This window comes from Watersipora subatra, chromosome 8 (assembly GCF_963576615.1).
Source record: "Watersipora subatra chromosome 8, tzWatSuba1.1, whole genome shotgun sequence".
NCBI classification, from domain to species: Eukaryota; Metazoa; Bryozoa; class Gymnolaemata; order Cheilostomatida; family Watersiporidae; genus Watersipora; species Watersipora subatra.
In genome coordinates this window covers 44,370,233-44,382,184 of record NC_088715.1, presented here as the reverse complement: position 1 = coordinate 44,382,184, position 11,952 = coordinate 44,370,233, and positions in this window count along the sequence as shown.

The window sequence follows — 11,952 nt, the reverse complement described above, 5'->3', positions numbered from 1 at the left end:
CTAACTTGTCATAGATCTTTAAATAAACATGCATCAGGAAGCTGAGAAATATTGCTACCAGTTGATATCAAATGCTTACAATTAAATTGTGATGCTATTATAGCCTGTGGCTCTGTGCATTGCTTTGCAATGTGTTGGAGCTTGCAATTTTTTTGTTCCATTTTAAGCTTAAAGGTATATTTTTATTTTGTAACTATATTTAACAATGTTGCACAAAAGCTCGTTGCTGCAGTTGGCAGCCAAAACTAGCGTTTTGTATGTGATAGCAGAGTTATGAGCATTGATCCATCATAAGCGGAGTTAAGATAAACGCAACGATGCTGTCAAATAATACGCTGAAAATATGCAAATTTATAAGTTATATAATAATAATCCATCAAATGCTACAAATATATATTCAAGAACAAGTAACATAAATGAACCTTACTTATAATACATACAGAAACAAAAATTAACATTTTTGAAACAAAGGTTTTGGGAACAAAAAATCCAGTTCGCACTGGCTTTTAACTTAGAACCTCCAGGTGTGCTAAACCACTAGTCTATGTTGTTTTCATTGTTGTTTGTACAGACGTGAATAAATTTCGCTTTTGTGAGAATTAAACTAATAAAATCTTTCCCTTACCAGTGACAATTACAAATTGAAAAGTTATAATTGATGAGTAGATATTCAGCTAATTTTTCCTTATAGTTTACATCACATACATTGTAATATAGTTTGCCGTTTTACAGCCATACTCACACTAGAATAAAGTTTATAATAACTTTGCTGAAAATATGATTAAAAGATAATACAAGCCTAATAAAATTATTTATCGAAATTAAATTGAAGTACTGCAAACCCAGCAAATAAATCTCTCCGGGCATTTTTACTCGTCTAATTAATTTTTTCTCAATTTAAATTCAAATTAATAGTTTTTTCAATTTGGAGTGTATGGAGTTTTTATTGAGTTGGTTATGCCCAAATATGGTGTTTTCAATGTAGAGGGAAAAAGTATTATGATGCGTGTTATGCAACAGCATCGCTGCTATTAAATCAATATTAGCGCATATTCACGTATTTGCCCGTTCAACTTCTTTGTTCTCCCAACTTCCAATGAACTCTCCTTATATATGATTCAAACCAATACAATTGCACGAAAATAAATCAATATATGGCTCAGGCCTGCAGCTAGTTCGTGATTACCTTTACTACGGTTTAGCATTTCATTGCTAGAGAGAATAAATGTTGCGTGAATACCTGGTGGCTAAATTGGCTACATCATGGCTAGTGATAGCGCAGAGCTTCAGCACCTATTAGTGAAGTATATTGACTCATATTCTGATAAAGAAATATTAAGAAAAAAACTAATGCATTCTCCAGTTCAAGCACGTTACAGTGCGCTGGCAACAACAAGGGGCTGGAGTGAGTGGACAGGCATCCATCGAGCTGCAGAGGGAAATGATGCTGAGACCATGGAATGTATGTTGAGTCTTCTCTCCTCAGATCAACAGTTCAGCTTGTTAGTTCTCCAGGATATTGAGAGAAGTACATCCATCCATAGAGCAGCCTCTGCTGGGCACACAGATTTGAGTACCTATATGCTTAGCAATCTGACCAACCAGCAAAGGTTTCAGATTTTGAATATTGCTGATTTAAATGGGGATACTGCTCTACATGATGCTGCTTTGAAGAAACACATAGATACACTTAGAGTTTTGCTCACCTCCGTAACTCCATATCAACAAAGAGAGCTGTTGAGAATAAAAAATAACAACAGAAAATCGGTTCGAAAAATTCTTCCAGTTTCAGATCTCAGCTATGGATATTTTATTGGCGAAGGTAAGAATCTTTTGCAAAGCTCTTGAACACAGTTGGTTAGTGATTACATATACATGTAGATACAGATCTGCGCAACGTTTTAATGCTTATAGAAAAGTCATTTTATAACCAGGGATCGTACTTTCAACTTTTTGTGGTACACTAAAGGTATCAAGCTGCATAAACCTATTACTAACTTTACTTTACTTATATACTTATATACTTATATACATTACTTATAATTTACTAATATTACCACTTTTTCATTTTGTGTGCATGCAATTATCTGTGTGATTGTGTGTGTTTGCACATGTGCGTAAGAATATGTGTGCATGCATATGTGTGTGCGTTACTTGTTTGTGTGTATGTGTTATTGTAGGCATGTGTGTTTGCATGTAACAAATTCAGCTTCAAAACTCAGTCAGGCTCTAAAAAACCAGACTATCAAAGAGGCATCTGCAGCTTATCTGATTTAAAACAAAGCAAGTTGCGAGCAACTGCAGGCTTACTACCAGTTTAATTATAGACATTGAAGATGATCTACATTATATAACTTGAGTAAAGCATCTTGAGGCTCATAAAGTTAGGTAACAAAAGATCCGAGGGAAAGTTTTTATTGCTGTGGACGGCGCATTACTACCTTTGCTCAAACCTATGCTAATTCAGTATGGCCTCTATTTTAAAAATTACAAAGTGCTAACTTCTGATTTGGTTGTGTCAATATTTTTGTCTTGTAATCCCAAATGGACTAATAGGCCTATAGCTAAAAATATCACATAAGTTGAACTCCTATAGCTGAGGTGTCACTTGAGTCGAACTCAGATAGCTGAATTGTCACCTGAATTGAACTCATATAGCTGAATTGTCTCCTGAGTTGAACTCAGATAGCTGAATTGTCACCTGAATTGAACTCATATAGCTGAATTGTTACCTGAGTTGAACTCATATAGCTGAATTGTCACTTCGGTTGAACTTGTATAGCTGAATTCTTACCTGAGTTGAAATATAGCTGAATTGTCACTTGAATTGAACTCAGATAGCTGAATTGTCACCTGAATTGAACTCATATAGCTGAATTGTTACCTGAATTGAACTCATATAGTTGAATTGTCACCTGAATTGAACTCATATAGCTGAATTGTCACTTCAGTTGAATTTGTATAGCTGAAGTTTTACCTGAGTTGAACTCATATTGCTGATTGTCACTTGAGTTGAACTCATATAGCTGAATTGTCACTTGAGTTAAGCTTGTATAGCTGAATTTTTACCTGAGTTGAACTCATATAGCTGATTCCTGGGCCGGGGCCATTTGTAATGCAAGTGGATTTCTCACTGCATTTCAACTTCCACTAGTGTAATGCATAGTGGAATGCATTAATGTTTGGCTAGTGGATAGTGCAAAATAGTGAAGTGCAAAATTATATGAAATGTGCATAGTGCAAAATAGTGATATGCAAAACTATATGAAAAGTGAATAGTGCGAAACAGTGAAGCGCAAAACTATATGAAAAGTGCATAGTGCAAAATAGTTAAGTGCAAATGTTAATGGAAAGTGAATAGTGCCAAATAGTGATGTGCAAAATTACACAAATAGTAGATAGTGCAAAAAAGTACAATGCCAAATTAAATGAAAGTAGATGTTGTAGAAAAGTGCAGTGAAAATTTATAGATAGCGGATAGTGCAGTGCAACACTCCATGACTACTGGATAGTACAAAAAAGTGGAATGCTGCCATTGATGAAAATGTATAGCTGTGATAACCTGGAGTGCTGTGATGTGTGAACAGTGGATGGTGCAAGGAATACATGACATGCAAAATATATGAATATGTGATAGTTTGACATATTGGAAGGAAAATTTATATACGCTGCAAGAAATACAACTAGAGGCCTAAATGATTGGGTATCAGTGTGTTAAGCAAAATGGAGTGTAGGTTAAACTAAGTGTCGGTTTTTGAATCAGTTTCAGCTATCTTTTCTATCATTAAAGAGCTTTTTTAATCATGATAGTCCAAATATGGCACATTGTTCAGCCATGTCTTTAAAAAAAGTGTCGAGTAGTTTGATATTCGCACCGAATATTTGTTTCAGCTACAATGTTAAGTGCATAGTGGGTCTGATGTAAACTAATAAAGTGCAAAGTGCAATGCAAGTGGATGAAGTCAACTATAAAGATGACAGTGTAAGTGGAATATATGATTATTGAAATTGCAAAGTGTCTAGTGCAAGTGGATTAACATCACTATCATGATGTACAAAGTGTCTAGTATAAATAAATAAACATCACTATCATGTTGTACAAAGTGTTTAGTACAAGTGGATAAACATCACTATCATAATGTACAAACTGTCCAGAGCAAGTGGATAAACATCACTATTATAATGTACAAAGTGCAGTGCCAGTGGACTTAGTGTTAACAGGAAGTGTGAAATGTAAAGTGCAAGTGGATTTCATGCTTGGAGACACTGCAAAGTGTTAAATGCAAGTGTATGATTATTTCCTAATAGTAGATAATGCAAAATGCAAGTGCATAAAACTCCACTCAGAAGTGCATAGTGCAAGTGCGTCGTGCAAAACCATGGCTGGCAGTGCACGTTAGTGCAACGCGTCCAATATTTGCTAGTGGCCCCAGCCCTGGCTGATGCCACCAAAATTGAACTAGTATAGCTGAAGTGTCACATGAGTTGAACTTCTACATCTGAAGTGTCAACTCAAGATCAACCAATTTTAAGCATTTGAATTTCCTACCTAAGTGGAAGTAGCTACTGGTAGTATTGTTTTAAGTTTTAGGTTCTACGTGCTTTTTCAGACCTAGCGTTGGTCAAGAAAGAGCATAAGCTGATGGTCAATACACTTGCAACTGATCTCACTCATGTAGCTAAGGAGAGTATGGCACAAGTAGAAATACTAAAGCGAGGTAGATTGATAATTTGATTTTTAACTTTCCTTTGACTGTTGCAGCACCTACTAACATCTAACAACATATTGATCGTCTAATTAAACCTGTATACGATTTTGTTCTATTTTCACCCAGACTAGATACATGTATTTCACTTTCAGTTGATTATTCTCCATGTATGACACTAATGAGTGTTAACTTCAGGTAATGAACCCTAATACCATCAGCGTGAAGCAGTGATACAACAACTGTTTGAACATATAGTTGAACATATATAAATAGTGTATATGAATATAAATAAACGACCGTCGCATTTCATTTTAATGTTATAATTGGAATATTCTAGAGCTCAAGCAAGCTAACCAAAAAATAGAAGAGTTGGAATGCCAAGCCAAAGAACAGGAAACAATGATGATGCAAGAATTAAATCGTCAAGCTTCCGGTAACCTTGAAAATAATTTGCTGACAAAGTAATTAATAAATAAATAAACAGACAAATAAATAAATATGAAAGAGATGTTAAGTCAAGTGGCTGGTAACATCTACTCAAGCTTGGGTCTTTTTCTACAAACATGGTAGTTTGAGCACTTGCCTCAAGATCTTAGCCAGTTTCACTAGCGCTTTTTTGCAACCGATTTTTGTAAACTTTTGCTGGTATTTTGGCAAGCTGCATTTGATGTAAAGGTGTTATTGCATCCGATACTCCAATGACTACTGTGATTATAGTTACACTTACATGCCAGCACTTTTCAATCTCCTCCGCGGTTAAGAGATGCTTATCTTCTTCTTTGCTTCTTTTTTTCTGGCTGTATCATAGTAATTGGGTATTGCCTATTGCACATTCACCATTGCTCTTCTGCATTTCTCAACCTTTTGTAGAACATACTCTACCTCACTCATGAGTGTCAGTTCAAAAATAGTACTAAAATTTCCAAATTAAAATATCAAAATTAAAGGTCCCGCTCGACTGTCATGGTAAGCTTTGATAAGTTCATGCACCATGCAGAAATAAAGTTGATATCAAATGACCTATATTTTCCGTTGCCAGCATCATCATTGAATGTCTAAGTTTGAAGATCTCTTGCAAACATATCAGCGCTCGAGCAATTTTTGTCTGAAAGCCTATAATGAATCAATACTCTTGGTTCCTAAGAAGAGGTGGTGCTTACCAGACAGGTTCAAGCACAAGTTAATCAAACTATTGCTGACATTCAATGCAGGCTATGCAAGGATGTCATAAGACTATCTAGTATCCAATTGGATGCAATCAGTTGACAGGTTCTAGTTAGAACCTCTAGATACTTAAGCTTTGCAGTTATGAGGTACATGTATGCTTGCAATCAAGAACATTTAAATTGTACTGATGACTTATTAAGTGTTGGTAGGAAATTATTTGCAAAGTCAATGCAAATGAGAGTATTAAGATTCTTGGAAATTTTGGCATTCAAACAGATAAACACCTTCCATTCAGTCAGCCTGTACATTGTGTCACTTGATAAAACTGATTGCTGTGCCCAAATAATTGACATTGCAGCTTCAATTTACTATAAAACAGCAAACAGAGAAAATGAGAGAGTGGAAAAATACTAATCAGTAACCATTGACAGAAGATTTAGAAAAATGCTGTAGTTATAAAAAACATAGTAAATACCAGTTATAATATCAGTCATAGGACCATAGAAACTTAGTTTGAGGTAACAGTGAAACACCAAACTGGTTAAGCCAGCTTCTAGTAATGCTGAATAATAATCAGCGGTACGCTACTTGAAACAGCAAAAATCTTGAGGCAAATAGTGAAACTCCCAGGTTCTTAGCAAAAAACTAAAGCCATTAATTCTGCTTTGAACAGAGTAAGGTGAAACCTTTTTTATACTTTTTGGTCTTTTTGAGTTTATCAGTCACCATGAGAATAGGCTATACATATTTTCTTACAGTAATCCTAGTACAGTAAGTGTCTATGATCTGTCAAGACAAGTGATCACAATCTGCCCGCATCCTTACCATGACTTTTACTGTAGCATGCTGACTCTAGCAGCAGGTTGTACAGTGGTTGCTGACCCTAAGAAGCTGTAAAGGAGCTCCTTAGACATTTTTGTATTTTGCCTAAGAGGGCTCATTTTAGACCAAGCATGCGGGGATAGGTACTTTAACTGGTCACCTGAGCCGAGGCACGGAGTACCAGCATCGTTATTTCCAGCATCTTGGCGAGATGGTATGTGCTTTGATCAGTGCTTCTAACACATCTGGCATTCATCTTGCTGATGAGAGTGCTTTCCAATTGTCAAGAGCAGTGTTTTCTCAGGCAATACAGTCCGTGGAAATCAGAGATGACTCTCTTTCCTGTTATCTGCAATATCGTTCCCCCATCGTCAGGGGTGGCGTTGCCCTAAGGAAATAATGCTGATATCAGGTTGACTCTCGTTTTAGGTGTCTTGGTCTTTGGTGCTTTCATCTTACTATCACTAGAATAGCCTTCTCTTTTAGAGTCGGGATCTGCGATTCCAATGCTGCCACTAATGTAAAGAAAACTGGTAGTTTTCTTTACACTCCACAAGAATAAATACACCGCGTGTATCGCTAATGCAAATATATATTAAATGGAATAATACATATACATACAGTTAATGTGTGTGCATACAAGAAACTACATGCAGAGAACGCCGCTGTCTCTGCTTGGCTCTATTTTCATGCTCCTTATATAGCCATTTTGCGCCATAGGCTTTCCTGCTTTTTAGGCTCGGCTCGCTGGTCCTTTGTTTAACAATTTTAGCATACCTGGCAGACTCATGGAAGACCGAGTCTCCTGTCGTGATGATAGTCAGTCCTTTGTCTGACGAGCTCGGCATACCGAGCTGGATCATTGAGGATCGAGTCTTGCTAATCTACGACTCAGTTTAGTAAGACTGTCGGTTGCACAACTGACTCGGCAGCTGGCCCTGGCCTCAATGCTCTGCTGTTACATTAACACCATCTACTCATTGAAAGTCTAATTTTTTATCTGTTTGCCTGTAAATTAGAGTAGCATTAAAATATTTGAGTTTGTTTCTTCTCCAGTAAGTCATTTTGTAATATCTGTGTAATACATGTTTTATTACTGCAGCCTCTGTAACTAAATAATATGTTTTATGGTGTTTTGCTTCGATGAATGATGGAATCAATCTATGAATTAAGTTTATATTAAGTTTAAAATGCAGTCATAAATAACTTTCTTTTTCAATTGTAGAGCTTCAAAGGCTGACAGAAATATTAGCAGGAATGGATGTCAACAGCCGGAGATGATCACCATATAATTACCATCTTATGCATATATTCAAGTATATGCAATATAAAGGCATATATACATATTCAAGTCATTTATAAATTTTCAGAGTTGAAATACTATTGGTTATAAATTGCTTCTCAAATTTTTCCCTCCTTGTTTAAGTAACATTTAAATGTTTATAGATATATGAAAGAAAGTATTTCCAGTAAAGTATTTTTCAGTAATCAATCATTATTATATTGTATACAATACCGTTAATATACTCATCTAGTAGTTTATTATCACAATATACCAATAATATAATTTGTGTTAGTTTTTCTTAGAAATTTAGTGGTAACTAAAAATAATAGGATTTCGTTATTCTAATTTTCATAGAGAATGTTGAATTTCGATCCTCCAACTTTTATTACTCATGGGCTAAACTTGATGTCTAAATTTTCAATGTTTATATACTTTGTACACTGCGTAGCTAATGGGTAACTGATAAATATTCATTTTGAACGTGTTAACATTACTGGCAGCTATTTACTAATTATCAGATGTTGAAGTAAGTGAATGAATTAGTTTTTGTTTATAACTAGTGGTTTTTAACAGATGAATAAATTTATTTAAAACTAAAAATAGGGTTTCCATTGTGACATGACATTGGTCTGTTTTTTATGTAAAGTTTTATTTTTTACTGTTTCAATATTGGCAGAGGTGAATGTATGAAGCAATTATGTTCTATACCTCCAGTAATATAAAACCTGACCATATCATTAATCTACTATATAAACGGCAATTGTTGTGTGTGTGTGTGCGCGTGCGTGCGTGTGTCCGCTTTATAGAGTAATGTACTTTTCTGACTATTACCCGCTACTAGGTATCTAGGGCGCATTAACGGGATCCTTCTGTTAGTACACGCTTCTATACATACCCTATTCATCGCTTTTACACAAAAACACGTCATCTCCGGTTAGCGCGCCTCTTTACGGCGCCCAACGACATTGGTGTGTTTGAAACAGCAAAATTGCTGGCGTGTTAAAAAGCACTGTTCTGAGTTCAGCGGTCTATACAGCAATACAAATGTACTAATCATTAAATAGAATAAATTAATGAATAGTAATTTACATTCAATTAATATTTACTGCCAACTTATACCGAGAAGGTCACGCGAACGTTGGTTTCTTGCGGCCACTGGAAAACGCAGTTCTCACCTATTACATTTCTACATAAAAATGGTAAGTATTCCTTAATCAATGTTGTATTGTCTATGAATTGCTACACTTCCACTACATAAACCTTTCACTTGCGTCCGTCTACAAATTTAGCTATCGGCCTACTGCCAGCCATTTTGCCGATATTGCTTAATATGTATACGATATTTTTTCTATTTCAAACTCCATCTATACTGTTTGTTTTGGTTATATATTTCATTTTGCCAACATGTTAACAAGCACTGCTATACAAAAAATTCGTTGTCTCTATACTTTGTGCATTTTAATTATCTGTGTAATCACAAAAATCTGAAATGGCTATAGTGTCATCAACATAAGTAGTTATTTGTTTTTTAACTCGGACGCATTTAATGAACTCGCACAGAAAATCTTCGCTTTTAAGTTGGAAATTCTCAAACAAAGATTTAAAATTAAACTTTAGGCTAATTTTATAAAGAAATCTTAGGACAACACTGTCACTACCATAAAAGTCCTAAAATCATTGGTTATGTGATCAACAAATAATAAAATTCAGTTACTAGCAATTGCTGAGAAAGTCGCAAATATGCGTCTACGGCGGTCGACCATAGAAAACGCATGAGTCTACTTCAGTGAAAAGGTTAAAAATGCTGGATTTGCCACTGTTTGTGATAGTAAACATGTTCATTTCCTTCTGCAGCTGAGTTACTTTTGCTTATTCTCCAGCTACGAGTACCACAGCTACAACAGAACTTGCACGAATTCTGCTACTGCATTTTACCTACTAAATTTCTATATCGAAAAGGTTAGTAAGCCTACGTCTTATTCAATGTTGTATTGCCTATGAATTGCCACAGTTCCACTACATAACCTTTTCACTTGCGTCCTCATACAAAATTAGCTATCGGCCTACTGCCAGCCATTTTGCCGATATTGCTTCATGATATTTTTTCAATTTGAAACTCCATGTAGAACGTTTGTTTTGGTTATCTAGCAGATTTTGCCAACATGTTAACAAGCACTGCTATGCAAAAAATTCATTGTATCTATATTTTGTACATTTTAATTATCTGTGTAATCACAAAAATTTAAAATGGTTATAGTGTCATCAACATAAGTAGTTATTTGTTTTTTAACTCGAACGCATTTAATGAACTCACACAACAAATTTTTGTTTTTAAGTCGAAAATTCTCAAACAAAGATTTAAAACTAAATTTTAGGCTAACTTTATAAAAAAAATCTTTGGGCAACACTGTCACTACTATAAAAGTTTTAAAGATTGTTGGTTATGTTATTAACGAATAATAAAATTCAGTTGCTAGCAATTGCTGGGAAAGTCGCAAAAATGTCGGCGGTCGACCATGGAAGGCGCCTAAATGAGTCTACTTCAGTGAAAGGGTTGAAAACGTTGGATTTGCCACTGTTTGGGATAGTAAACATATTCATTTCCTTCCGCAGCTGAGTTATTTTTACTTTATTTTCTAGCTACAAGTACTACAGATCTACAGCTACTACAGAACTTGCCCGGGCACTCCGAGCGTTGCGATAGGCGACGGTGAGAAGAAAGCGAGCAGTGTATATTACAAAAAAGCACACCATCTCATTCAATTTTAGAAATGCTTGAAGCAGTGCAATGCCGTCCAAAAAGCCTACTGCCCAAACGCAAGAACAGATTGATTCCCGTAGAGAAAAAGACCAAATTTGCAAAGCTGCAGCTAGATGAGCAGAAACTGTAGAGCAAACACAGCTATGCCCGTAACAAAAAAGAACTGCTACCGCAGCTGTTAGCAGTGCAGAAACTGCAGAGTAAACACAGCTACACTTACAATGAAACAGAATAGCTACTGCATCTGCTAGAAGTGCAGAAACTGCAGAGCAATTACAGCAACACATACAACGAAACAGAATAGCAGCTGCTAGAAGAGCAGAAACCGCTGAACAAACACTGGTACATCAAGAGCAGGCCAGAATAGATGCTGCAGCCGCTAGAAGTGCAGAGACTACTGAGTCGACACAGCAGCGACTCAAACAGCTCAGAGCAGCCGTTACATTGGCCAGACTTGCAGAAACCTCCGAGCAGAAGCAGCGGCGACCAGAACATGATGCACTAGCTACAACAGCTGCTCGGCGAGCTGAATTTTCAGAGCAGATGAAACGGCGACAAAAGCGAGATGCACTAACTACCGCAGCTGTTACTAGGCGTCGTGTATGGGCAGAAAACTTCACACTTGACTACAGTTCTTCTACACAGTATAGGGCTGAATTTTTCTATTGGACGAATGTCCAAAAATGCTCCAGATGTAATGCCTTACGATGGAAAGGCGAGAGGCTATATATGTAGTTTATATAGAAAATTTTATTGGCAATAGATTTTATCACCACAACCACGTTACTGCTGCACAGTTAATATATACCATGTCAAACACAGGCTATAGACGAAGAACTGGTGAGTCATGACTAGTGTTTTAAGCATGTAGAAGTCTCAATTCAATAAATGCTGGCAATTGCTTTGCAGCTCAAAAGCAAAGTAATTTCTAGAATTTCTTAAAATATATACAACTTTTCAATACTGCCAGTTTTAAAAATTCAGTTTGCCCGGCAATGTCAATTTTATTATCAGTTCTTTACAAAATTAGGACAACTCGGATTTGAGTGGTGCAAGACTGTTGCATTGTAGACTACCTGTAGAGCACATTGCATATTTCCATAGGTCTTTCCAACATTATTGACATGCACGACTGCGTATGTGCATGCATTCTCTGATCAGGACAACAATTTCAGTAGACTGCATATTTGGAGTTGTTTTACAGTATG